Consider the following 27,445-nt stretch of genomic DNA (forward strand, 5'->3'; position numbering starts at 1 on the left):
TTTCAGGGGGGAACATGCCATGGCACCTAACTGCGTCACAGCACACATAGGCACATTTACGGGACTACATGTTAACACACTGTTTCTGTCACAACATGCAAGGCATTTTACTCTGAGGATATGTTTGAATATGACCATCTGCTCACCGTTTTTCACCCTAGAGTTCAACCGCTGAGGATGAATAGGAGATGAAGACATACACCCATGTGCAGACCCCTGGTGGACCTGGCAACAATGGAGGACAGGCACATTATCCTCACCTACAGACTTAATAGGGCCTCAATCCATGAGCTGTGTGCCCAATTGGAGCCAGACCTAGGTGGTCATTCCAAGTTTGGCGGGCGGCGGTTGCCGCCCGCCAAACTTACGCCGCCACTTGGCCGTGTTGCAGGGGTGCGACGGGTGCAGTTGCACCCGTCGCGATTTTCACTGTCAGCTATGCAGACAGTGAAAATAATGCTGGGGCCCTGTTAGGGGGCCCCACGACACCCATTCCCGCCATCCTTTTCCTGGCAGTAAAAACCGCCAGAAACAGGCTGGCGGGAAGGGGGTCGGAATCCCCATGGCGGCCCTGCTTGCAGCGCCGCCATGGAGGTTCAGCCCACACAGGGGAAATCCAGCGGGAAACCGCCGGATCCCCTTTTCTGACCGCGGCTTTACCGCCGCGGTCAGAATGGGCAGGAAAGCACCGCCAGCCTGTTGGCGGTGCTTTCCGCCGTTCATGGCCCTGGCGGGTTTTACCGCCAGGGTCGGAATGACCCCCCTGATCTCAGCTATCCTTCACCCCACTGGGATCCCCCCTCTTGTGCAAGTCCTATCAGTGCTCCATTTCTTGGCAACTGGCTCCTTCCAATCGACAGTGGCCATGGCAGCAGGGATGTCACAGCCTATGTTCTCAAATGTGCTGACCAGAGTGTTGTGTGCCCTGATGAAACACATGTGCAGCTACATCAATTTCCGCAGGTGGAGGATTTGGCCACAGTTAAGGCTGACTTCTATGCAATGGGACATATCCCCAACATTATTGGTGCTATTGATGGTACACATATTGCCTTTGCCCCCCCCCGGAGAAATGAACAGGTGTACAGAAATCGAAAGAGATTTCACTCAATGAATGTGCAGATAGTGTGCCTGGCAGACCAGTACATCTCCCATGTGAATGCAAAGTATCCTGGGTCTGTGCATGATGCCTATATCCTGAGGAATAGCAGCATCCCATATGTGATGGCTCAACTCCAGATGCACCGGGTGTGGCTAATAGGTGAGCCCATGGTCACCACCCGGTGTATGTTGGTATAATGGGTGGGGTTGGCCCTGAAGGTGAGTGTCTGGCTAACAGGTATCCCTCGATATTTGCGGGTGACTCTGGTTATCCCATCCTCTCATGGCTACTGACCCCAGTGAGGAATGCCAGGACAAGGGCAGAGGAAAGTTACAATGAGGCACATGGGCAAACAAGGAGGATCATTGAGCGCACCTTTGGCCTCCTGAAGGCCAGGTTCAGGTGCCTCCATCTGACTGGTGGATCCCTGTGCTACTCACCCAAGAAGGTCTGCCAGATCATCGTTGCATGTTGCACAACCTAGCCTTGAGACGCCAGGTGCCTTTTCTGCAGGAGGATGAGGCTGGAGATGGTCGTGTGGCAGTGATGGAGCCTGTGGACAGTGACGAGGAGGAGGCAGAGGAAGAGGATGTGGACAACAGAACAACTATAATACAACAGTACTTTCAGTGACACACAGGTAAGATACTTTAACCTCCCCTTCCATTGCTGTTTTGTGAAGTGAATTTTCTCTGGCTGGCTGCTGTTCCCACTACAAAGGCCACTTATTTTACCCTTTAACATGTCTATTTGCAGTTATTCGTGCCCTCCTGTGGCTCCTGGTGTATTGACTGCAGCACATTACAGGTCATAACTATGTATACATCACTGTACAGTCAATTTGCAATGTCTACAGATTGTTAATCAACTACATCCTTAAATCATTTGACATACTCCATACTTGTTTTTTCCAAAGGTGTTTATTTCAGTGCTGAGAAGTGAATGGGGATGTGCAATGGGCTAGGGTGATGGTGGAGGAATGTCCATGATAGAGTCCAGTCTATTGGTATCAAGGGTGCATTGTCCAAGGGGGCATAGGAAGGGGAGAAATGTCAGTTCAAGGTGGACAGGGTGACAGAATGGGACACAAGGGTGACAATCAGGAGAGTCTTATTTCCTCGCGGGGGTCTTGGCAATGTTCTCTGGCTTCTGCCTGGATCGCAGGGAACGTTTGCAGGGTGGTTCTCCTTCTGCAGGGGGTCGGTGCTGGTGGCCTGTTGTTCCTGTGGCAGGCCCTCCTGTCCAATAGCGTCAGCGGAGGTGGAAGGCTGTTCATCGTTGTGGCTAGTGTCAAGGGCCCGTTGGTGTGTCACTGCCTCCCTCATGGTGTTGGCCATCTCTGTCAGCACCCCTGCAATGGTGACCAGAGTGATGTGGATGTCCCTCAGGTCCTCTCTGATCCCCAGGTACTGTCCTTCTTGCAGCTGCTGGGTCTCCTGCAACTTGGCCAGTATCTGGCCCACGGGTTCCTGGGAATGGTGGTATGCTCCCAGGATGTTGGTGAGTGCCTTGTGGAGAGTCGGTTCCCTGGGCCTGTCCTCCCCTGTTGCACAGCAGTCCTCCCAGCTTCCCTGTTGTCCTGTGCCTTTGTCCCCTAAACTGTGTGCCCACTGACCCCAGGTCTATGATCGTCCTGTGTTTGTGGGGTTTCCTAGGGTCCCTGTAGTGGTGGACACACTGCTGATTGACGTGTCCTGGGGACAGTGGTATGGGCCTGCTGGGTGGGTGCTGTGCTGGTGTTTCCTGAGTGGGGAGGCTCTGTGGTGGGATGGGACTGTGCCTGGGTAACCAAATTTCCAGAGGTCCCTAATGGGCCAGGTTGGTCATCCTGATCCAGGCATGCAGAGCTGCTGTCATCATTGTGGGCCTCTTCTGTGGGGGTACTGGATGTTGCTGACACCTCCTCTCCAGTAAAGTTGTGTGGGGGTCCTGTGGGGATGTAAATGCAGTGCTATTGTTTCTGCGTGTGACATCTTGTGCATGAGTATGTTTCCCTCTATGGTTGTTATTACCAAGGCAGCTTTGGCTTGTGTGAGTTGTTATTTGGTTGGCTAAATGATTGTCACTACTGTGCATGCTGTGGTGATGGGTGTCCATGCAGGGCTGTGAGTGGTGTCCATGCATTGTTGTTGCATGCAGTGCTGGGTACTAGAATGGGTGGGTTGTGATGGTGGGGTGTATGTGAGGTGGTGGGGTGGTGGGGGTGAGGGTATGTGATGGCATGCAGGTAGGGGGTGTGAAAGTATTAAAGATTTGACTTACCAGAGTCCAGTCCTCCTGCTACTCCTGCCAGGCCCTCAGGATGCATTATTGCCAAGACTTGCTCCTCCCATGTTGTTAGTTGTGGGGGAGGAGGTGGGGGTCCACTGCCAGTCCTCTGTACAGCTATCTGGTGTCTTGCAACCACAGAACGCACCTTCCCCCGTAGGTCGTTCCACCTCTTTCTGACATCATCCCTTGTTCTGGGGTGCTGTCCCACGGTGTTGACCCTGTCCACGATCCTTCGCCATAGCTCCATCTTCCTTGCAATGGATGTCTGCTGCACCTGTGATCCGAATAGCTGTGGCCCTACCCGGATGATTTCCTCCACCATGACCCTTAGCTCCTCCTCTGAGAACCTGGGGTGTCTTTGTGGTGCCATAGGTGTAGTGTGTGGTGTGTGTGTGTGAATGTGTGTGGGGTGATGTGTTGGGGTGTGTGCTGTGAGGTGCATGGATGGTGTATGGGTGATGGTGTTCTGTGGCTCTTGTTCTGTGGGTGCTGCTGGTGTGCCTCTCTCTCTCTCTGTTGTAAATTGTTTGTAGTGGTAAAGGGTAAAGGGTAATGTGGGTGGGTGTTTTCTAGTGGTGTGTGGGTGTGGTGTGTGTATGTGTGTCAGGTGTGTGTAGTTTGAATTGTCCAATATGGTGTTGTTTTGTTAGTGTGTGTGTATTTTGAGTGCAGCGGTATGTACCGCCAATGGTTTACCGTGGTTGAATGTCCACGTGGTGATTCGTAGGTCATAATGCTGTGGGCGTAGTTCTGTTGGCGTAACGGTGTGTGTTTTGGTACCACCAGTTTATCACTGACCTTTGGTCTGGCGGACTTGTGTGTGTGTCTGTATAGTGGTGGATTTCGATGTGTGGGTCATAATACGGGTAGCGGTATGCCGCTGCAGTCTCGGTATGTTGGCGACAGTCAGCATGGCGGTAATCGGCACTTACCGCCTAAGTCATAATGAGGGCCTTTGTATTTAATAGTGTTTTATTTCAACCGTCTCATCCTGTTGCTGGGCACATAAAAAATAACCACAAAGAATATAGTCAAAACAGTACTGATGCATGCCACTAAGAATGAGAATAATATGAATATTTCTAACATGGTTGAAAGGTCACTTGTCAATTTAACACCTTAAAGACTACTTCTATGTGCTACACTATGAGACCATGGAGTACCTTAAATTGCATCTAGAGATTTCAGGGATTCAGCACATTGCATACTCACTTGCAGCAAGAAGCTGTAATTATCAGTAGTCTAAAGAGACTTTTGGGCTCATTTCCTCTCCTCTCAGACTTGGTTCGGTATCATTTCTCAGTACAGAATGGGATGCTTTGGCAGTACTCCAATCTGGCAGTCTCTGTCAGGATCTCTGGCAGTATCTGGTGCAATAACCTGGGGCAAAGAACCTCTCTACCTAAGTTACAAGTCAATGAGCCTTTTATGCTATTGGCCACCGATCTTATCATACACGGGGAATTTTCAGGGAATTTCCATTAAATTCCTGACATAACCTGTATGCATCGCAATGCTAGTCTTAGATGCACTAGTATAAATCAGTATGGTTCAAATATGTGAATTCAGACTACAAAGTCATACAGGTCAAAAGGCACTTGTTCCAGACAGATGTGACAATAGGTGTTTTATCAAAGTCATTGTCCGGATGATTTAATACTTTTACAGGTACTTCAAACAATAATAACAGATGGTATCTAGGTCAAAAAGACAGTCTGATGATCAGGCAGAAATTGGAATCTTGGTCTGTTCAAAATGCAGTCTGGTTTTAGGGTCTTTACATAATCCCTGGGTTGTGCGTCTGAATATAGTGTAGGTTGAATATATGTTTTAGGGTTTTTATTTGTTTTGTGAAACTGTATGAGTAAACTCTGTGCTCTAGAAAATGGAACACAGAAAGCTATGTAACTAAAATAAATCCATAAAGCCAACATAAACATAAAATGAATATGTGTAAGATTGCATAACCAATATAATAGCATGAAATAATGCATTACGCTTCAAACAAATATTTATTTTAAGCCTTACATGTTTCAAGCGATAAGATAAAATATTTCATTTTAAAGACGACCTTATCACATCACAATACCAATACTTTAGAGATGTGTTCTGGCAACAAAGTAGATTTAGACAGGATATTGACTACGCCAAACTGGGAAAAGAAAAAGTAACATGGATTAGAAAAAAGGAAAAATAGTCTATTGAAAGTTTTTCTTCTCAACACAGTCTTTGTGGTTGATGCAAGATTCTAAGCAGGTTCCTTGTCAAACCATTCGGTTACTCCTAGTTGTTGTCTGATGATATTTCAATTACACCGGGCTCACATGCAACATAAGTGTGATCATGTAGAAAGACTTTCAAGGTGTGCATGTTGTTGACGTGTGAAGTGGATAGACCTGTAATGGTTGTAGCTCCGAACCACTCAGAGATGGTGAAAGTGCTTTGTTCAGATGCTTGAAAGACAGCAGTGATGCAAGCCAATGTTATGGAAGTTCTCCAAAGAGAGACCCTGGTGATATTGATCCATCATAATGAGCATCTTGCAGAAGGGGCAAATGCATTGCTCTACATAACCTCTGGTGTGAGTAGCAGTTACTGACACGGTCTGCACACCTCTTACTACCATATGCTGAAAAACTTGAAGGAACACCCGGTCTTTTACTGGTTCTGGACTGGCCAAGATAGGAGTGACCCTTTCTAGTAGCCACAGTGCTGCTGACTGGAAAAGACACCAAGGCAGACCGTACCCTCCAGAAGGAGTCCAAGAGGAAAAAACCCCAAATTAGGAAAGAACATCTACCACAGAAACTCCTGAAAAAGAGGGAAAAACAATGACAAAAGGGTAAAAAATAGAATATAATCTTGCAAGAAGAAGCAGGAGCACGGAAAAACAGAAAACAGGAGCGAGGATCACCACCAAAACGGGAGTGTTTGCAACGCAAGGAAGAAAGGAACTGCAGTGCTTATATACCAGAAAACAGAAAGTGACACAACAGGAAGAATTTACGACATCCTCTTGGATTGGGAAAGGCCATATAGAAATGAATAGGAAAAAAGACCAAGTAGAAAAGGAAAAGGAAAAAGGCATGCTGGGAAGAAGAACACCAGGGAAGAAGACAATATGGAGACCAAGAAGAAAGAAGAAATAAAAACAGAAGAAAAAAAAAAAAAAAAGCAGGAAAGAAGAGGAAAGACCCAAGGAGGTGAGTAGAGGGAGGCTGACAGGGGCTGCAGCACGACCCAGAGCATGGAATGTGCCTCCTGGGGTGCACCGCAGTATAATGAACACAGAAAAACAGGCTGAGGTGGTGCCAGCATCCCGAAATGGAGACTGCTGGCCGATAGAGAGTCGCTGTGGTAGTTAGCGGCGTCCTTTCCGAGGCCCCGGACTTGTCAGGAAAAAGAGAGAAGAAAGTGCAAACCAAACAGGATGCATGAACTGAGGAAGCATCTTCACATGAACAGTCACTGAGGGGATAACCTTTCCAGTGACTCAGGAATTGTAGCTTGTTCTGAAAGATACGTGAATCACAGATCTCCTGGACCTCATATTCAGGATAGCCATCCACAGAAAGAGGAGGAGGACATTAAAAACGCCCATGGTAAGGATCAGGAACAAAAGGCTTAAGCTGTGAGACATGAAAAACTGGATGAACTTTCCAAGTCTGGGGTAAACGTAGCCAAACAGTGACAGGATTCAAAAACTGAAGTATGCAAAAAGGACCATAAAAGCGGGGTTTGAACTTCTTTTGAGAAAAATGAAAAGGCAGAAATTTAGACGAAAGCCACACTTTGTCTCCAGGTTGGTAAGATGGTGCTACCCTACGCTGGCTATCAGCCTTTCTTTTCATAGTTTGTTTAGAGCCAAAAGAGTAGTACGGATCAGGTCCTGAATATGGCGGAGTCGTCGTGCAAATGATGTGACCGCAGGGGCAGAAGTCAGCACATGAGGTATAATGGAAAAAGTCTTGGGATGGAAGCCATAGGTGCAATAAAAAGGTGTTGATCCTGTTGCGTTATGCACCATATTATTATAGGAAAACTCAGTTAAAGAAAGGAAATCGGACCAGTTACTTTGAGTGGCATTACAGAAACAACGTAAATACTGTTGGAGTTCCTGATTCAAGCGTTCAGTTTGACCATTAGTATGTGGATGCAATCCTGATGAAACGGAGACATCAATATGCAGTAAAGTACAAAAACCTTCCAAAAACGTGAGACGTATTGGGGTCCCCGGTCTGAAATGATTACTTGTGAAAGGCCAGGTAGGCAAAAGATATCTTGCAAGAATATATGACTCATTTCTTTGGATGTAGGCAATTTCTTTAATGCTGTGAAATGCGCCATCTTGGTAAATCAACAGTTACCATGATGACATGATTCCCTGAAGAAGACGGTAATGAACATGAAATCTGTAGACAGAGTGTGCCATGGAGCAGAGAGAACAGGCAGGGGCATCAATAATCCTGCTGGTTTGGTCTGAGGTGTCTTGATTTGGGCACATACAGGACATGATGTTACATAGGATTCGGCATTGGTCTTAAGAGTAGGCCACCAAAAAGAACAAAGAAGCAACTCCTGTGTCTTTTTAATTACACAATGTCCAGCTACAGGAGAATCATGGCACATCTGTAAGCCTCGTTCTGCACTTTCTTAGTTGGCAAAAATAGTGAGTTTTGATAACAGAAGTAGTCCTGATCCTTTTGTAGATGAGGACTCAAATTATCCCATTCTTCAAGTGGAAGATACTGGTATTCTGACTTAACACGATCACGAAAGGAATGAGCAACCCTGATGACTCGACTGGATTCTATTTTATTTGGAGAGGAAGTGTTAGCGACGGGATATTGCATCAGCTACCGAGGGGCATGTTTACACTCTGTTTGCAATGGATTTGTGTCACTCATTTTTACGCAAATCCGGCGTAAACTTAACTCCAAAGTATATTTTTACACAAGACATGTCTAGTGCCAAAGTATGGGAGTTAAAGTCATTTTTTGCCTGCATCTCATTGACGCAAGGTAGGCATTCCTGGGCAAAAAATTTACAACGTGTACAAACGTACAAGGTAAGTTGATTGTCCGTTAGGGGAGGGGGGTGGGGGGTGTTGAGTGATGTGTGGGTGCATGGGGGTGTGCGTGTGAGTATGTAGAGGGGGTGTGTGAGTGCGTGTATGCATGTGGGGGTGTAGTGTGAATAGAAATGTGTGCATGTCTGTCTCTATGTATGTCTGTATGGATGTGTGCGTGTATGTCTGAATGAGGGTGTGCGTGTATGACTGTGTGTGTGTCTGTTGGCATGTTTGTTCGTGTGTGTGCGGGAATGTGTGTTGGTGGTGTCTGCATGCGTGTCGGGTGTGTGTCTGTGTTGTGATGTCAGGGGTAGGGGTGGGAAGGGGGGTCCTGCCACCTTTGGGGTTGTGGCAGGGGGGTGGGGGGTGTTGGGGACGGACTCGGAGGAGGGGGTGGGGGGTGGCGGAGACACCTATCAGTGCCAGGGTAGGAATTTCCTGGCACTGATAGTGCTTACCGCCATGGATTTCATGGCGGTTCCAAACCCCATGAAATCCATGGTGGTAAGCCGGGTCATGATACCGACGGCGGTCTTGTGACGGCTGCCGGCCTGGAGACCCAAGTCTCCAGCCCAGCGGTCGTCTCCGCCATGGCGGTCTGATCGGAGAAGTGGCGGATGACCATGGCGGTAACCGCCATGGTCATAATTCCAAATTTTTTACCGCCACTTCTCCGTCAACCGCCAGGGTCGTAATGACCCCCATAGTGCTTCTTGACATGGTCAATGGACAACTGTCGGTTTTTCTTCAAACCAGAAAAAGCAGACAGGATTAGAGTTTGCTCAACATTTACCCCAAGCACTGAAATGGTTGTTCTTATGACGGTTCAAAAACTTGCTTCTTATCTCCTATTTTAGGGACCCACCCATCAGCAGCTATAAAAACTGTCTCATCTCTGGTGGCAGCTTCATAATGCTTCACATTTGACAGCTTGTCTATGACCTCTTGGACGCTCCATAAGACATTTAAACATTGGCCCAGGTCAATTTTTTTTCACCTGCCACCTTCCCAGGATAATCTAGGCCAGGGACATACATGCATACTCCAAGGAGTACTGCATATGGAGTGTGCCCTCCCAATACTCTTGTAAGCAACTTATTTAATGCCCTTTGAACTCCTTACAGATGACAGATGGTGGTACTAACTAAGACCTGAACTTAGTACCCTAGCAGTCAGGGTGTCTTTAATCATGCCATTAGCAAGCTTGATTAATCTGTTATTCTATGCTTAGTAAAGGTTGCTGAATTTCATACATACTTCCTGCTCCTATAGCTATCAGACATTGCAAATCCTTTATGACTGCTTAAGCACCTGAATTTCTCTATGGCCACACCCCCTAGAATCGAGAACATGAATCGGTTGCCACCATTTTGTACTTTTATTGGTGAATAGAATATGTTGGCCCGATGTGGTTCAAATATATAACCCTAAATAAGATATTGGAGACTGAAGGGAGTCTGCAGGGGTCATCTAACAATAGAAGCCAGATCTGTTCACAAACATCACAATGTGTAACATGATCTCTGGTCTGTTTATGTAAATAAGACCACCAGTAGAGTTGCTGTAGCATTGCTATGGTTGCTTTTAATACCACTCATGGGCTTCCATGATTAAGTATGATCTGGACAGTTTATTAGGAAATATCCTGTCTCCCACTCTGGATATAGTAACCACAGGAGTGCTATCTGAATCAAGGGTGTAGGAATATTTGAGAGGAAAGGCACCTGTAGGCATTTCACTTTTCTTAGTTGGCTCTATCGCTGTTAGAATATCTGTATCTTCATTGGAGATCTAGTTAAGATTGCTACCTTGAAAATCTGTACTGCAGCCTTTGTATCTAAGTCGGCCACAAGTTCCCTTTGGCATGAATTCCGGTATGCTGATTGCCCAAACTGTGCTCCTTTTCCACAGTGCTGTTTATTCTTACTAGGTTTAATTTTTTAATCTAATTAGGAACCAATATTTTAAATCTACATGGAACCTTGGACACGAAGGATGAATTGGACATTAATAGTTTTGGAACTGACAGGTCAGACATCTGTAATGGAAGTACCAGGGCAGGTATTTCAGGATGTTGTATGGTGCTGTCATCTAGGATTTTGGTGTGGGTGCGCTATAGTGGAACTTGCCATCTTTCACTACACCCTGCACTGCTGTGCAGGCTGTGGAGTACTTCTGTTTGGTTCCTACTGCATGTTGTGCAGAACCCTCCGTGTAGAACATACTCGGATATGACTTGATGACTAAGGCTTTTGGAGTTGGAGTGACAATCTGTTCATATTGAAGGGAAGTTTGTGTCCAAAGAGTCAGATTGTACTGAAACTTTACATCCACTGCACTTAATGAAGAGGCCCACTGCAACCATCTCAGGATCTCAGATGTAGAGCTCAAGCATCAGTAATACTTGCCTTAGTCACTGCCACTAGTGCTGATATGGGAGAAACCATAATTATTTGCTTTCCCTGTGCCAATGGGTGCCTTTTCAAGATAGTTGTTTGCACAGCTGCTAGAAGGTTGTGAATGGTAGGAAAATGAGCTTCGGCTGGAAAATACAAGTGTGACTTGTATGCAATGGGAACTGTCTGCTCTTCATTGTAGATTACATGTATAACCTCAGTAGCGACTGGTATGGCTCTTAATGCTAGATTGGTTGTGCTATCTCTCGTTTGTAAATATTCTGTCTCTAGTATGTCTGCCAAACAGTCGACGGGGACAGTGGAAGGCATGTCCTAGTCGTGGAGGGAAGACAGTGAAGGATCCCACTCCACTAGCCAGGAAAGGGAAGGATCCCACTCCACCAGTCAGGAAGGGGAAGGGTCCCACTCCACCAGCCAGGAAGGGGAAGGATCCCACTCCACCATCCAGGAAAGGGAAGGATCCCACTACACCAGCCAGGAAAGGGAAGAAGCTCTCACCTCCAGCCAGGAAAGGGAAGAAGCCCTCACCTCCAGCTGAGACACAGCAGCCCTCGCCTTCCAGCAGAGGCAGCCCAGGAGGCAACTTCCCCAGCTGAGACACAGCAGCCCTCACCTCCAACAGAGGCTGGCAGGGTACCAACACAACTACCACCACCAGTGTCATTAAGCCCTCACCTCCAGCTGAGACAATGCAGCCCTCACCTCCAGCAGAGGGCATGTAGGCCATCTCCAGGAACTTCTGTAAAAGGAGCCCCCTCCAGAACCAGTGGGCAAATTCCCCACCTGAGAAACTGTGACCTTGCACTCCCCAGCAATGAGTAATGGGCATGAAGCCCCCTCTAGAACCAGTGGGCAAATACCCCACCTGAGAGACTGTGACCTTGCGCTCCCCAGCAATGAGTAATGGGCATGGAGCCCCCTCCAGAACCAGTGGGCAAATACCCCACCTGAGAGACTGTGACCTTGCACTCCCCAGCAAAGGATAATGGGTATGGAGCCCCCTCCAGAACCAGTGTGCAAGTTCCCAACTTCAGCTGAGGTGCACCCACACCCTTCCCCCTGAGGAGCCTGCCCACTTCCAAAATGATGCCCCTGCACAGTTCTGTGCGGATGTTGTCAGGAAACAAGTTGGGCCTTGGACTGTGCCCTGTGGCCATGTGGACCCTTTGTACTTTGGACTGGGCATTGGCCCTTTCTGGACAATTGTACATATCTCTTTCTTATCCAATTGGTTCATATGGTGGTTGTTCCCAATCAATACATTCTCAGTACTGCCTTACTGTAGTCCTTGCATTATTATGACGTGTGTCCTGTGCCATTGTTTTTCATCTGCAGCTGGTTGTGTATATGGGGTGTGTGTGAATGGTGTGTGTTGTGTGTGTGTGTGTCACTTTCCTTTTCCTCCATCCCTCCCTTGTGTGCTAGGCAGCTGTACTCACCATCGTCGTCTTCGTCAGCGTTGGTGTTCCAGGTGGAGCATGGCGTAGAAGAGCATCATGAAGACTTAAAGTTCCAGTTCCATGGGGGCGTTGATCTTCTCTGTGTCTCTATTGGTGAGTCTTTTGTCTTCCGTAATGTGTTTCTGCCAGGCTTTTGATAGTGTTGGTACCGCCCCAGAAATCATGGTGGACTGCAGTGTCACGATATGGTGGGCGGTACCTTGTCTTCCGCCTGGCTGTTGGTGGCTAACACTGTGGTGCGTGTTGTCAACGCCCTGGCGGATGGTGTGGTACATTGGCTGTCTATGGTAGTTGTGGGAGGCTGGACTGGCTTGTAGAGAGTACCAAGGGGTACTTGCACCTTGCACCAGGCCCAGTTATCCCTTATTAGTGTATAGGGTGTCTAGCAGCATAGGCTGATAGATAATGGTAGCTTAGCAGAGCAGCTTAGGCTGAACTAGGAGACGAGTGAAGCTCCTACAGTACCACTTAGTGTCATATGCACAATATCATAAGAAAACACAATACACAGTTATACTAAAAATAAAGGTACTTTATTTTTATGACAATATGCCAAAGTATCTCAGAGTGTACCCTCAGTATGAGGATAGCAAATATACACAAGATATATGTACACAATACCAAAATATGCAGTAATAGTATTAGAAAACAGTGCAAACAATGTGTAGTTACAATAGGATGCAATGGGGACACATAGGGATAGGGGCAACACAAACCATATACTCCAAAAGTGGAATGCGAACCACGAATGGACCCCAAACATATGTGACCTTGTAGAGGGTCGCTGGGACTATTAGAAAATAGTAAGGGTTAGAAAAATAGTCCACCCCAAAACCCTGAAAAGTGAGTGCAAAGTCCACTAAAGTTCCCCAAAGGACATAGAAGTCGTGATAGGGGAATTCTGCAGGAAAGACACAAACCAGCAATGCAACAACGATGGATTTCCAGTCGAGGGTACCAGTGGAACAAGGGGACCAAGTCCAAAAGTCACAAGCAAGTCGGAGATGGGCAGATGCCCAGGAAATGCCAGCTGTGGGTGCAAAGAAGCTGCTACTGGACAGTAGAAGCTTAGGTTTCTTCAGGAACGACAAGGGCTAGAGACTTCCCCTTTGGAGGACGGATCTCTCACGCCGTGGAGAGTTGTGCAGAAGTGTTTTCCTGCCGAAAGACCGCCAACAAGCCTTGCTAGCTGCAAATCGTGCAGCAAGGGTTTTTGGATGCTGCTGTGGCCCAGGAAGGACCAGGATGTCGCAAATTGCATCAGGAGACAGAGGAGACGTCGAGCAAGACAAGGAGCCCTCTCAGCAGCAGGTAGCACCCAGAGAAGTGCCAGAAACAGGCACTACGAGGATGTGTGAAACGGTGCTCACCCGAAGTCGCACAAAGGAGTCCCACGTCGTCGGAGAACAACTTAGGAGGTCGTGCAATGCAGGTTAGAGTGTCGTGGACCCAGGCTGGACTGTGCACAAAGGATTTCCGCCGGAAGTGCACGGAGGCCGGAGTAGCTGCAAAAGTCGCGGTTCCCAGCAATGCAGTCAGGCGTGGGGAGGCAAGGACTTACCTCCACCAAACTTGGACTGAAGAGTCACTGGACAGTGGGAGTCACTTGGACAGAGTTGCTGGATTCGAGGGACCTCGCTCGTCGTGCTGAGAGGAGACCCAAGGGACCGGTGATGCAGTTCTTTGGTGCCTGCGGTTGCAGGGGGAAGATTCCGTCGACCCACTGGAGATTTCTTCGGAGCTTCTAGTGCAGAGAGGAGGCAGACTACCCCCACAGCATGCACCACCAGGAAAACAGTCGAGAAGGCGGCAGGATCAGCGTTACAGAGTTGCAGTAGTCGTCTTTGCTACTATGTTGCAGTTTTGCAGGCTTCCAGTGCGGTCAGCAGTCGATTCCTTGGCAGAAGGTGAAGAGAGAGATGCAGAGGAACTCGGATGAGCTCTTGCATTCGTTATCTAAAGTTTCCCCAGAGACAGGGACCCTAAATAGCCAGAAAAGAGGGTTTGGCTACCTAGGAGAGAGGATAGGCTAGCAACACCTGAAGGAGCCTATCAGAAGGAGTCTCTGACGTCACCTGATGGCACTGGCCACTCAGAGCAGTCCAGTGTGCCAGCAGCACCTCTGTTTCCAAGATGGCAGAGGTCTGGAGCACACTGGAGGAGCTCTGGGCACCTCCCAGGGGAGGTACAGGTCAGGGGAGTGGTCACTCCCCTTTCCTTTGTCCAGTTTCGCGCCAGAGCAGGGGTAAGGGGTCCCTGAACCGGTGTAGACTGGCTTATGCTGAAATGGGCACCAAATGTGCCCATGAAAGCATTTCCAGAGGCTGGGGGAGGCTACTCCTCCCCTGCCTTCACACCATTTTCCAAAGGGAGAGGGTGTAACACCCTCTCTCAGAGGAAGTCCTTTGTTCTGCCATCCTGGGCCAGGCCTGGCTGGACCCCAGGAGGGCAGAAGCCTGTCTGAGGGGTTGGCAGCAGCAGCAGCTGCAGTGAAATCCCAGGAAAGGCAGTTTGGCAGTACCAGGGTCTGTGCTACAGACCACTGGGATCATGGGATTGTGCCAACTATGCCAGGATGGCATAGAGAGGGCATTTCCATGATCATAGACATGTTACATGGCCATATTCGGAGTTACCATTGTGAAGCTACATATAGGTAGTGACCTATATGTAGTGCACGCGTGTAATGGTGTCCCCGCACTCACAAAGTCCGGGGAATTGGCCCTGAACAATGTGGGGGCACCTTGGCGAGTGCCAGGGTGCCCTCACACTAAGTAACTTTGCACCTAACCTTTACCAGGTAAAGGTTAGACATATAGGTGACTTATAAGTTACTTAAGTGCAGTGTAAAATGGCTGTGAAATAACGTGGACGTTATTTCATTCAGGCTGCAGTGGCAGGCCTGTGTAAGAATTGTCAGAGCTCCCTATGGGTGGCAAAAGAAATGCTGCAGCCCATAGGGATCTCCTGGAACCCCAATACACTGGGTACCTCAGTACCATATACTAGGGAATTATAAGGGTGTTCCAGTAAGCCAATGTAAATTGGTAAAATTGGTCACTAGCCTGTTAGTGACAATTTGGAAAGAAATGAGAGAGCATAACCACTGAGGTTCTGGTTAGCAGAGCCTCAGTGAGACAGTTAGTCACTACACAGGTAACACATTCAGGCACACTTATGAGCACTGGGGCCCTGGCTGGCAGGGTCCCAGTGACACATACAACTAAAACAACATATATACAGTGAAAAATGGGGGTAACATGCCAGGCAAGATGGTACTTTCCTACAGTAGTTCTCACCGCTATGGTCTTAATTTGGCGGTAATTACCACCAGCCCGTTAGCGGTATTACCGGCACTTTAACAGTCACTGCCAATGTCATAATGACCACCTAAGACTTGTAATGGCTGACAAAACAAATTGCTCAGGTTGTCACCAGCGAATCAGGATTGACTAGTCTTCTTTAAATTAGCCAATCAGAGCATATTTGAATACCAGCTGCACAGATATCTATATTTATTTTTCTTATAATATCTCAAAAACTACTGAATGGATTTACACCAAATAACAAAAAGCATGATCTGCGCACCAAGCTCTAGCTTCCTCCTAAATCTGAGGTAATTCCATTCAGCGGTTCGGGACACAGGGACCAAGTCTTGTAATGACTGCCAAAACATATTGTTCAGGTTGTCACCAGCCAATCAGGATTGACTAGTCTCCTTTAAATGAGCCAAACAGAACATATTTGAACACCAGCTGTCCAGATATCTATATTTATTTTTCCTATAATATCTCAAAAACTACTGAATGGATTTACACCAAATAACAACAATCATGGCCTGCGCACCAAGATCAAGCTCCCTCTGAAATCTGGTGTAATTCCCTTCAGGGGTTCAGGCTGTAGTCATGTCTAAAGACCCTAGGGGAAAATGTGTTATGAGAACTCCCCTTTTTTTTGCCCCCTGCTTGATGAATCACCCCAAAACTTTCAAGATAGAAGTGAGTGGCAAACTGGTATTGAGAGTTTCGTAAAGATTTGTCAAATGACACCAAATATATTGGTAAAACAAAAAAGCTTTTCCAATGGAAACTAGGTCCTAACTATAATTATATATTATATTATATATACTGGAAGCCAGCCAGGACAAAAATCTGGATCTTTAAAAGTTCCAATTCTTTTTGTAGCTTGGTTTTAAGCATCTGCATTTTTTGAATGGTTACTTTAACATATACTGATAGTAGGGCCATTGATGTGTTATGCAGTAAAATATTCCATGAACCAGACCATTCACAGTTACTTAGTTTAAAGGTGGTTTAGATTTAATATCTAACCCCATGGGTTTTGTATAAAAATGCAGATGCTTAAAACCAAGCTACAAAAAGAATTAGAACTTTTAAAGAACACAAAAAGTAACTCTGAAGTGGCACACATACTGCAGAGGATTGCAGAAGTAAAAAAGATCACAGCAAGGTAAGCTTTTAAAATTAAATCAGCAAAACTGAAAAGAGACATGTTAAGATTTCATATACCTTCTCTCCCAAATCACTACTTTATAAATCATTTACTTGTCAGTGTATGTCCCGTGGGTAAACAGCATAAAAAAACCAGAAGATTTCGAAGACAAAAAAGACTGCATAGCACCAGCCAGCTGCAACACTCACAGACATCAGATACAGTTATTAACTTAACTGGAGGGCACCTTCAAATGAGAACAGATGTCACAATAAAACCGGCAGACAAAGGTGGTGCAGTGGTTGCCATGAAAGTATGTGATTATATTGAGAATGGAATGAGACAACTGATGGATACCAACCCTTACAAACCTTTAGAAACTGATACCATAGAAGACTTGAACAAAAAAATCAAGAACATGGTTGAAAAGTACAGGAGCTTAAACCTCATTGATGAAACAACAGCAGATGTACTTGTTCATCCCAAACCAAGACCTGGAAGATTTTATATGCTTCCCAAAATTCACAAAATGAACAATCCTGGCTGCCCCATCATCTCTGGCAATGATACTGAGAGACTATCTTTATTTGTCGACCTGCACCTCCAGCCCAATGTCCAAGAACTTCCATCATTTGTTAAGGACACCAGTCACTTTCTTCAGATTATTGAAAGATTAAACCAAACCAACACATTTCATGATGACACTCTTCTGGCTATATTTGATGTTACATCATTATACACAAATATACCACATGATGATGGGCTTATGGCATTATCTGAAGCTCCTAATAAAAGAACTGTGAAAAAACCATCAACAAATGTGCTTACCAACTTTGCAAGAGTTATCGTTAAATCCAATGATTTTACCTTCAATGGTAAACACTATTTGCAGATACAAGGACCATCCATGGACACTCAGATGGCTCCTTCCTATGCAAATATCTTCATGGGCAAACTGGAGGACTATATACTTGTGAGTTCTAACATCAAACCACTGGTATGGCTATGATACATTGATGGAGTATTCATGGAATGCAGAATCACTGGAGCAATTTACAGCTTTTATCAACAGTATCCATCCTACCATCAAATTCACTGGCAGCAATACTAAACAGAAGAGTCATCTCCCTTTTCTGGATGTGTTATCCACCATTCATGAACAAACAATTATAACTGATCTGTACCACAAGACTGCAGATGCTCATTTGTATCTAAACTGGACTTCATGTCACCCACGCCACACTAAACTCAGCATCATATACAGCCAAGCACTCAGAATAAGACTCATCTGCAGCAATTAAAACACTTGTAAAGACCATCTACAGGAGCTTGTTAGCTTAATTAAAAAGCGAAGCAATCCTCTGCATATCATCCTACAACAAATTGACAAGTCTTTGCAGTTACCTAGGGAAGCACTTATTTGGAATACCAACAGAAGAAACAAAAGTGACAGAATCCCATTTGTGGTTGGCTATCATCCACCAGCTACCAACTACAGAAATATAATACAAACAACTTTTCCCTTGCTATCCACTTGTGAAAAATTGCAAAAGCTTTTTCCAAAAACCCCAGTCATTGCTTAATATAGAGTTCCCAATTTACAATTGCTTATTGTGAGAGCTGAACTTAAGCAAGCTGTAACGAATGCAGGAGTTCATTGCTGTGATTCTAAAAGGTGCATCACATGTGAATACCTTTTACAAACATCATCAGTAACTAGCTCTGTTACAAAAAGGACCTATGGAATAAGACAGCATCTTACATGTCGCTCAACATGCATTATTTATGTGATTCAGTGCCAGCATCAAAGCTGGAAAAAACATTATGTAGGCCAAACATTGAATGACCTCCGTACACGATTCAGGAACCATAAATCAGCAATCTCAGGACTGCACTGATTTCACATTCCAATTGGAATATTCACTCATGATGCTTTTTGAAAATCCAGCAGTGTCAGCTGTGCAGCCACTGAGCAAACCATCTTGTGCTACCTGAGGAAGGCGGAAGCTGAAATGTTGTAGTTGAAATATAGACCCTCATTACAAACCTGGCGGTAAATCCCGCTTATCGCCGTGCAGAAGACCGCCAACATACCTCTGCGGCCACGGAATTCCGCTACAGGTATTACGACCCACAGCCCGGAATCCGCCACAATACAGACACCGCCACAAGTCCGCCACACCAAAGGTCAGTGATAAACTGGCGATACCAAAACCGACACCGTCACGCCAACAATAATACGCCCACACTATCACGACCCGTGCTCAAATTACACACACATATACAAAACACAACCACATTGGCCAATCCGAAATACACACACCTGATACACATACACACACCACACCCACACACCCACAACACTATAAAACACACACCCACATTATCCACAAACACTTACTACCAGAAATTTGAAAGCAGGCCAGAGAGAGACACTACCTAAAACAACACCAGCATCCAAAGACACACAACATCCTTACCTTACACAACATCCACACACCTCAAACAACACACACCAACACACCCCCTCACACATCACAACAGACACCCCCTCACACATCACCCACACCACATCATAGCACCTCAACGACACCCCAGGTTTTCTGAGGAGGAGCTCAGGGTCATGGTGGAGGAAATCGTCCGGGTAGAGCCACAGCTATTCGGATCACAGGTGCAGCAGACGTCCATTGCAAGGAAGATGGAGCTATGGCGCAGAATTGTCGACAGGGTCATGGCAGAGGGACAGCATCCAAGAACACGGGATGACATCAGAAAGAGGTGGAACGACCTCCGGGGGAAGCTGCGTTCCGTGGTCTCCAGACACCAGATTGCTGTACAGAGGACTGGCGGTGGACCCCCACCTCCTCCCCCACAACTAACAACATGGGAGGAGCAATTCTTGGCAATACTGCATCCTGAGGACCTCGCAGGAGTAGCAAGAGGACTGGACTCTGGTAAGTCAAATCTTTACTACCTTATCCCCCCACCCCACCTGCATGCCATCACATATTCCCACCCTTACCCTCATACCCATCACCCCAACAACCCACATATACCCCACCAACACAACCCACACATCCCAAAACCAAGCCCTGCATGTAACACCAATGCATAGACACCCATCACCCAAGCATGTCCAGTACAGAGACTCACTCATGCCCCAAAATCGCCAATCACACAAGGACCAAGCCAATAATGCAAGCCCTGGAGTAGAGGGTCACTCACCCATTGCACACGATGGCACACACAGATACAATAACTATGCATTTACACCCCAACAGGACCCCTACCCAACATCACCGGACAGGAGGTGCCAGACATATCCAGTCACCCCACAAAAGAGGCCCACAGTGATGACAGCAGCTCTGCACGCCTGGATCAAGATGACCAGCCCGGCCCATCTGGGACCTCTGGACAGTCGGTTCCCCTGCCACTGTCACAAGCCACCACAGAGCCTCCCCCCTCAGGAAACACCAGCACAGCACCCACCCAGCGGGCCCATCCCTCTGTCCGCAGGACACGTCAATCAGCAGTGTGTCCACCACTACAGGGAACCCAGGCAACCCCACTAACACAGGACGATCAGGGACCTGGGGGCAGTGGCAGTGGGCACACGGTTCAGGGGACAGAGGCACAGGATAACAGGGAAACTGGGAGGACTGCTGCAGCAGGGGGAGCACAGGCCCAGGGAACCGACACTCCACGAGGCACTCTCCAACATCATGGGAGCTTACCATCATTCCCAGGAGACGATGGCAACGGTACTGGCCAAGTTTCAGGAGACCCAGCGGCTGCAGGAGGAACACTACCTTGGGATCAGGGAGGACTTGAAGTCCATTAACACCACCCTGGTCACCATTGCAGGGGTGCTGGCAGACCTTCTCAACACCAGGAGGGACACAGTGGCACAACAAGGGGCCCCTGACACTAGCCTTGACGATGAACAGCCCTCCACCTCCGCCGGCGCTAGTGGACAGGAGGCACCGCCACAGGAACAACAGAACACCAGCACCCCACCCCCTGCAGATGGAGAACCACCCAGCAAACGGTCCCTGAGATCCAGGAAAAAGACAGAGAACATTGCCAAGACCCCCGCCAGGAAATGAGACCCCCCTGAATGTCACCCTTCTGTCCCACTATGTCACCCTGTCCATCCTTAGACTGCCATTGCTCCACTTCCTATGCTCTTTTGGAAAATGCACCTGTGAAACAAATCGACTGGACTCTGCCATGGACATTCCTCCACCATCCCCCCAGACCATTTTACATCCCCCTCCACTTATTAGCACAGGAATAAACACACTTCAATCACAAAACAATCTGGAGTCACTCTGTGCTTCCACAAATGTGTAATTGCAATAACTATGGAATATAGCAATGCCAATTTACTTGTTTACATACCAATGTAACACAGCTGTAGGCCAGCAGTAAACATAGCAGAGGGCACAAAGTGGGACCCAGATCTGTGAAATGGAAAGTCAAAGTGACAAGCCAGGGTCCATACACTAAATGAAAGTGACGGACTTATGCTAGTTCCAACAATAGTATGAGATGTGGGAAGCAGTGACATCTTCTTACCTGTGTCTCATTGGAAGTATTGCATGATGATGTTGTTTCGTTTGTCGATATCCTCTTCTTCTGCCTCCTCTTCTTCACTGTCCACAGGCTCCACAGCTGCCACAAGACCACCATCTGGCCCATCCTCCTGCAGAAAAGGCACCTGGCGTCGCAAAGTCAGGTTGCGCAGCATACAGCAGGCCACGATTATCTGGCACACCTTTTTCGGTGAGTAGTATAGGGAGCTATCTGTCAGATGGAGGCACCGGAATCTGGCCTTCAGGAGGCCGAAGGTGCGTTCGATCACCCTCCTAGTTCGCCCATGTGCCTCATTGTAGCGTTCCTCTGCCCTTGTCCTGGGATTCCTCACTGGGGTCAGTAGCCATGACAGGTTGGGGTAGCCAGAGTCACCTGCAAATGTTGAGGGACAACTGTTAGACACACACTAACCCTTAGAGACAGCCCCATACCCAGACAGCAAATGAAACTGTGTGGGGACTTAAGGCTCACCTATTAGCCACACACTGTGCCTCTGGAGTTGCCCCATCACATAAGGGATGCTGCTATTCCACAAAATGTAAGCCTCATGGACTGAGCCAGGATACTTGACATTCACATGGGAGATGTACTGGTCTGCCAAATACACCATCTGCACATTCATAGAATGGTAGCTCTTCCGGTTTCTGTACACCTGTTCATTCCTGCAGGGGGATACAAATGCCACATGTGTACCATCAATGGCACCAATGATGTTGGGGATATGTCCCAGGACATAAAAGTCACCTTTCACTGAGGGCAAATCCTCCAACTGAGGGAACACGATGTAGCTGTGCATGTGTTTCAGCAGGGCAGACAACACTCTGGACAACACGTTAAAGAACATTGGCTGGGACATCCCTGATGCCATGGCCACTGTTGTTTGAAAAGACCCACTGGCCAGGAAATGGAGTACAGACAGGACCTGCACTAGAGGGGGGATTCCTGTGGGATGGCGGATAGCTGACATCAGGTCCGGCTCCAACTGGGCACACAGTTCCTGGAATGTTGCACTATCAAGTCTGTAAGTGACTAGGATGTGTCTCTTTTCCATTGTCGACAGGTACACCAGGGGTCTGTACACCGGAGGATGCCGCCATCTGATCACCTGCCCCAGCGGCGTGCCCTATGGAGGAGAACAGCGAGCATAGAGTCATCCAACACTGAGGTATCACAATGTGTTATTTGCAGGAACGTTATTAATCCGCAATGTGCCAGTATCTGTCTATATTCCCGGCCTAGATAGGTGTGACGCAGTTAACATCCATCCCACGTGGCCTCCTGAAATGGCTGCCTGACCTGTAAGGTGGGACAAGGGGATATGAGGTAACTGGGCTGGCATTCTACAACATCGCGGTGGGCAGTCGAAGACCGCGGCACAATTCTGCATTGGTTAACATTGGGCCCTATGGGTCCCAGGAGCCAATGACAATGTATGCCGGCGGTGACGGTACGCACAGCCGCGGACGTGACCGGCATTTTCTGTCTGTTCACTCACTTGATACCTGACCTTCAACAGGAGAGGACCTACACTGCAAGTGCTGCTGTGACCTGTGTCTGGAAACGACGATGGTTCATGTGTCTGGGAAAAGGACCCTGCCTTCACTTCGGAGGAGTTGGAGAAACTAGTGGATGGAGCCCTCCCCCAGTACACGCAACTGTACGGTCCTCCAGACAAACAGGTGAGTACACTGTGAGCATGCTTCATGGGCAATGCCTGTTTTGAGTGGTGTGGATGGAAGATACATGGGGGGGCTGAGGCCTGCATGTGCGGATGGGGAGTGTATGTGCATCAGGGCAAGGGTGGGAACTGGGGGACAATGAGTATGATGGTCCAGACGGGTAAGTAATTTCCTTTCCCCCTGTACCATTCCTCTAGGTCAGCGCCCACCAGAAGAAGGGTATTTGGCGTGCCATCGCCAAGGAGGTCTGGACCCTGGGGGTCTCCCACAGATGGAGCACCCACTGCTGGAAAAAATGGGAGGACCTGCGCCGCTGGAGCAAGAAGACAGTGGAGACCCAGCTGGGGATGGCCTCCCAACGTGGGAGGGGTGCCAGTCGCACCATGACCCCCCTGATGTTCCGGATCCTGGCGGTGGCCTATCTGGAGTTGGATGGGCGCTTGAGGGCATCACAGCAGCCACAAGGGGGTGAGTACACTCTCATTCAGCTGACTCTGCGCGAATTACGATGTGTCTGGGTGGGGGAGGTGGGCAGTGGGTTCCCCTAGGCCAGGGCGAACTTAGTAGACAAGGTCCCTTGTGAGGGCAGGCCATGTGGCACCCGAAACCCACCAGTGGTAAGAGCCATCTACACCTAGCCCGGCTCCTGTGACTTCCAGGTGTGCAGCAATTGGTCTTAGGCCTCGTACCCCATGGTCAGCTGAAATTTCTAGGAACTGTCAGTGCATGGCGTAGTGCAGAGGGCTGCTCCCTATGTGTTGTGTCTGCCAATGGTAGTATGTATGTATGTATGTATGTATGTATTAAGTATTTATAGAGCGCGTTCCGGCCCAAGGGCATCGAAGCGCTAACTGGGTGAGGCAGGGTGACTAGCCAAGAAACTCCCAAGCTTATTGAGGAAACAGCCAAGTCTTGACCAATTTCCTAAATGTTAGATAGTTATGTTCTTGCCGTATGTTCAATGGTAGAGAGTTCAAAATGTTGCCGCCGCATTGGTAAATGCTCTGTCTCCCCACTTTACTTTCTTCGTCCGGGATGTTTGAATTTGATAGGCATAGGCCGAGCGCAGCAGTCGCTTCGGCCTGTGCCAATGCAGCTTTGTGGTTAGAGCCATAGGCCCAATCCCATGGACAGCCTTATGGGTGATGCAGAGAGCTTTAAAAGAGAGCCGCTGGAGTACTGGAAGCCAGTGTAAATCTTTAAGGCACTTCTTAACAGAGGCCCCGCGAGGCAAATTTAATAGTAGCCTAACAGCAGTATTCTGCATCAACTGCATTTTGTGCAAAGATTCTTTGTCCAGATTGAGTAAAAGCCCATTTCCATAGTCCAATCTGGAAATGACTAAAGCCAAAATGACAGTGGTTCTACAGGTTTGAGGAATAAAAGGAAATATTTTTTTTTATTTCTTCAAAGTCCATAGACAGGTCTTCATTATCAGATTAACTTGAGGTTTAAATGACAATTGCTCATCAAATACTATTCCTAAATTTCTTGAGGTAGACCGTGGAACAGGAAGCGTCCCACATTCTTCAGGCCACCAGCTAGAGGACCAATGTATCCTTCCAATACCAAAACACAGAATCTCAGTTTTTTCACAGTTGAGTTTCAACCAGTTGGTCTTCATCCAGTGATTCACTGCTGTCATGCAGGCGTTGAAGCGGCAAGCCACTTCATCAAGATCTTTGTCAATAGGGATAATAATTTGAGTATCGTCTGCATATGAAGTAGGAATAAACCCAAAAGAGCGGACCAGATCTGCCAGCGGAGCTACATACACGTTAAATAGTGTCGGGCTTAATGAGGAGCCCTGCGGAACCCCACACGGCAAGAGGTAGGCAGGGGATCTAAAGTCACCACTGCTAACTGTGGCCCACCTGTCAGATAGAAAAGATTCAATCAATTTCAGAGCCTGGTCTCTAATACCTGCCTGATATAAGCGGTCTAACAGGATGTGGGGAGCAATGGTGTCAAAAGCTGCCGACAGGTCCAACAGCACCAGAAAAACTCCCTGCCCCTTATCCACCAGTCTGCGTATAGTGTCTGATGATACAATGAGAGCTGATTCAGTGCTATGGGACCTCCGAAAGCCATGTTGCGAGCTATCCAAGCCCTTAGAGACAGACAGGAAATCAACCAATTCTTTATTAAGATGTTTTTCTAAACGTTTGGCCACATAAGGAAGAAGGGCTATTGGGCGTAGGTTCGTCAAGTCATCGGATTTGCCAGCTACCTTCTTTTTTAACGGAATGATAGTGGTTTCCTTCCATTCCCTAGGGTATAAGCCCGTTACAAGCACTTCCTGAAAAATAGGGGCAAGCATAGAAACCACTAATTCTGGTGCTAATTGGAGGATAGCAGGGGGGCAAGGATCCATAGATTTACCTGCCAGGAGCAGTTTACACAATACTTCATGAGAGGGCATCTTGAACTTTGAGAGTAAAAGTGGCTTGTCTGGTACCCCATTAATTGTCACCCCTGGGTACAGATGCATAGTTAGCCCGGAGAACAAATTAGCTGGTGTCTTATCCAACCTAAAGCTAGAGAAAATATCAAGAACTTTATATTCAAAAAATGTGGCTACTTTATTACAGAAGTCTTGAGAGTTTTCAACTTTAGGTGTGCCTAAGGGAGAGGTAAGAGCATTAACGGTTCTGAACAACTCTCTAGAAGAGTTGGCTGCTTCACTAATTTTACGTGTAAAATAGTCCGATTTGGCTACCTGACAAGCTTCTTTATAACTATTTAGTTCGAGCTTAAGATCCACCCTCTCGGCTTCACACAGACTGAGTTTCCAGCAGCGTTCCTTCTGCCGGTATCTCCTCTGTAAAATTTTGAGGGCTTGAGAGTACCAAGGTTGATTGGGTTTCTTCCTGGTACCGGGAGCGAAAATCCTCGCCGGCGCTAGCGTGTCCATAGCTTGACTAATGCCAAGATTAAATCTAGCAAGTGGTGACAACATGGACACCTTTGGATCATTCCAATTATGTATGAGAGTAACTTTCAATTGTTCTGCTTCAATCTTTCTCCAGGCTCTTATCAGTTTTTTCTGGGGAATGGGTATTATAGGCTGCTGTCTAGCCAAGAATTTAAACATTAGGAGAGCATGATCTGTCCACTCTAACGGGGTCGTAGAAAGATACAGATCTTCCTCAGGGTGGGTGAAAATCCCATCTAGGGTATGGCCAGCTCTATGAGTGGCCATCCCATCCTTTAGGACCCAATCCAAAATCTCCATAAGGTTGAGGAATTCCGCCACCAACAAATCACACGTATTATCAAAATGGATATTAAAATCTCCCAAAATGATAGCTTTAGGGGCCATAATTAAAGGTTCCAAGATAGAGGGCCATATCGAGAGGAATTTAGAAACGGGGCCGGGAGGCCGATAAATTAACAGGCCTTCTAGAATCAAGCATTTGTCAAGAAGTAATTTAAAGGTCATAGCTTCACAGACCTCTGGTAAGTGACTAGCACTATTCCAGGTGCATGTGAACTCGGACCTGCAAATAATGGCCAGGCCTCCGCCTCTGCCAGTATTCCTATCCACCCTATAAAAGGAGAAGCCGGTAGGGGCTGCCTCAATAAAATCAGGATCCGAATCCGGCCTTGCCCATGTTTCTGTAAGGAAGAGACAGTCTATGTTGAGAGAAAGAATCAGATCATTGATTTCAAATTTATGTTTAGGGAGGGATCTAACATTTATAAGAGCGAAAGAGCCCACCTCTCTACCGTCCCTTGCGATTCCACCCAGAGCATATTCACAATTATTCCCTCCTGCTCCCCAACTTCCCTGAGTTGCCTGCTTTCCCATCGAAGAAGGTGTAGATACCATCTCCCTGTTCTTGTGTGCAATAGCATCATCAGGCGGAGGAGCATTGGCACCGGAGCAGGAGAGAGCTGCAACCCACTTGGCCCTGGAGGGTGAAACAACAGAGTCTGAAGCCACCAGTGGGACGGAGGGCGAGGGGAGCTCCACGGTGGGGACAGGAGCAGACAGCAGTGACAGCGACTCCTCCTCTGATGGGAGCTCCCTTGCATTGGCAGACACCTCTGTGCCCACCGCATCAACAGGTACAGCCACCACCCCCCCTACCAGCACCGCCCTCCCAGCAGCCCCTCAGCATGTGTCCTGTGCCCGCTCACCCAGGAGGGTGGGCATCTCCTTCGCCCCAGGCACCTCAGACCCTGCCCCATTCAGCCCTGCTGCCCTCCGTGAGGAGGCTATTGACCTCCTGAGATCCCTCACTGTTGGGCAATCTACCATTGTGAATGCCATCCAGGGTGTAGAAAGGCATTTGCAACAAACAAATACATACCTGGATGGCATTCATTCTGGGCAGGCAGCCCAAAAGAGAGCATTTCAGGCTCTGGCCTCAGCACTGATGGCAGCCATTGTC

This window comes from Pleurodeles waltl, chromosome 2_2, assembly GCF_031143425.1.
Source record: "Pleurodeles waltl isolate 20211129_DDA chromosome 2_2, aPleWal1.hap1.20221129, whole genome shotgun sequence".
NCBI lineage: Eukaryota > Metazoa > Chordata > Amphibia > Caudata > Salamandridae > Pleurodeles > Pleurodeles waltl.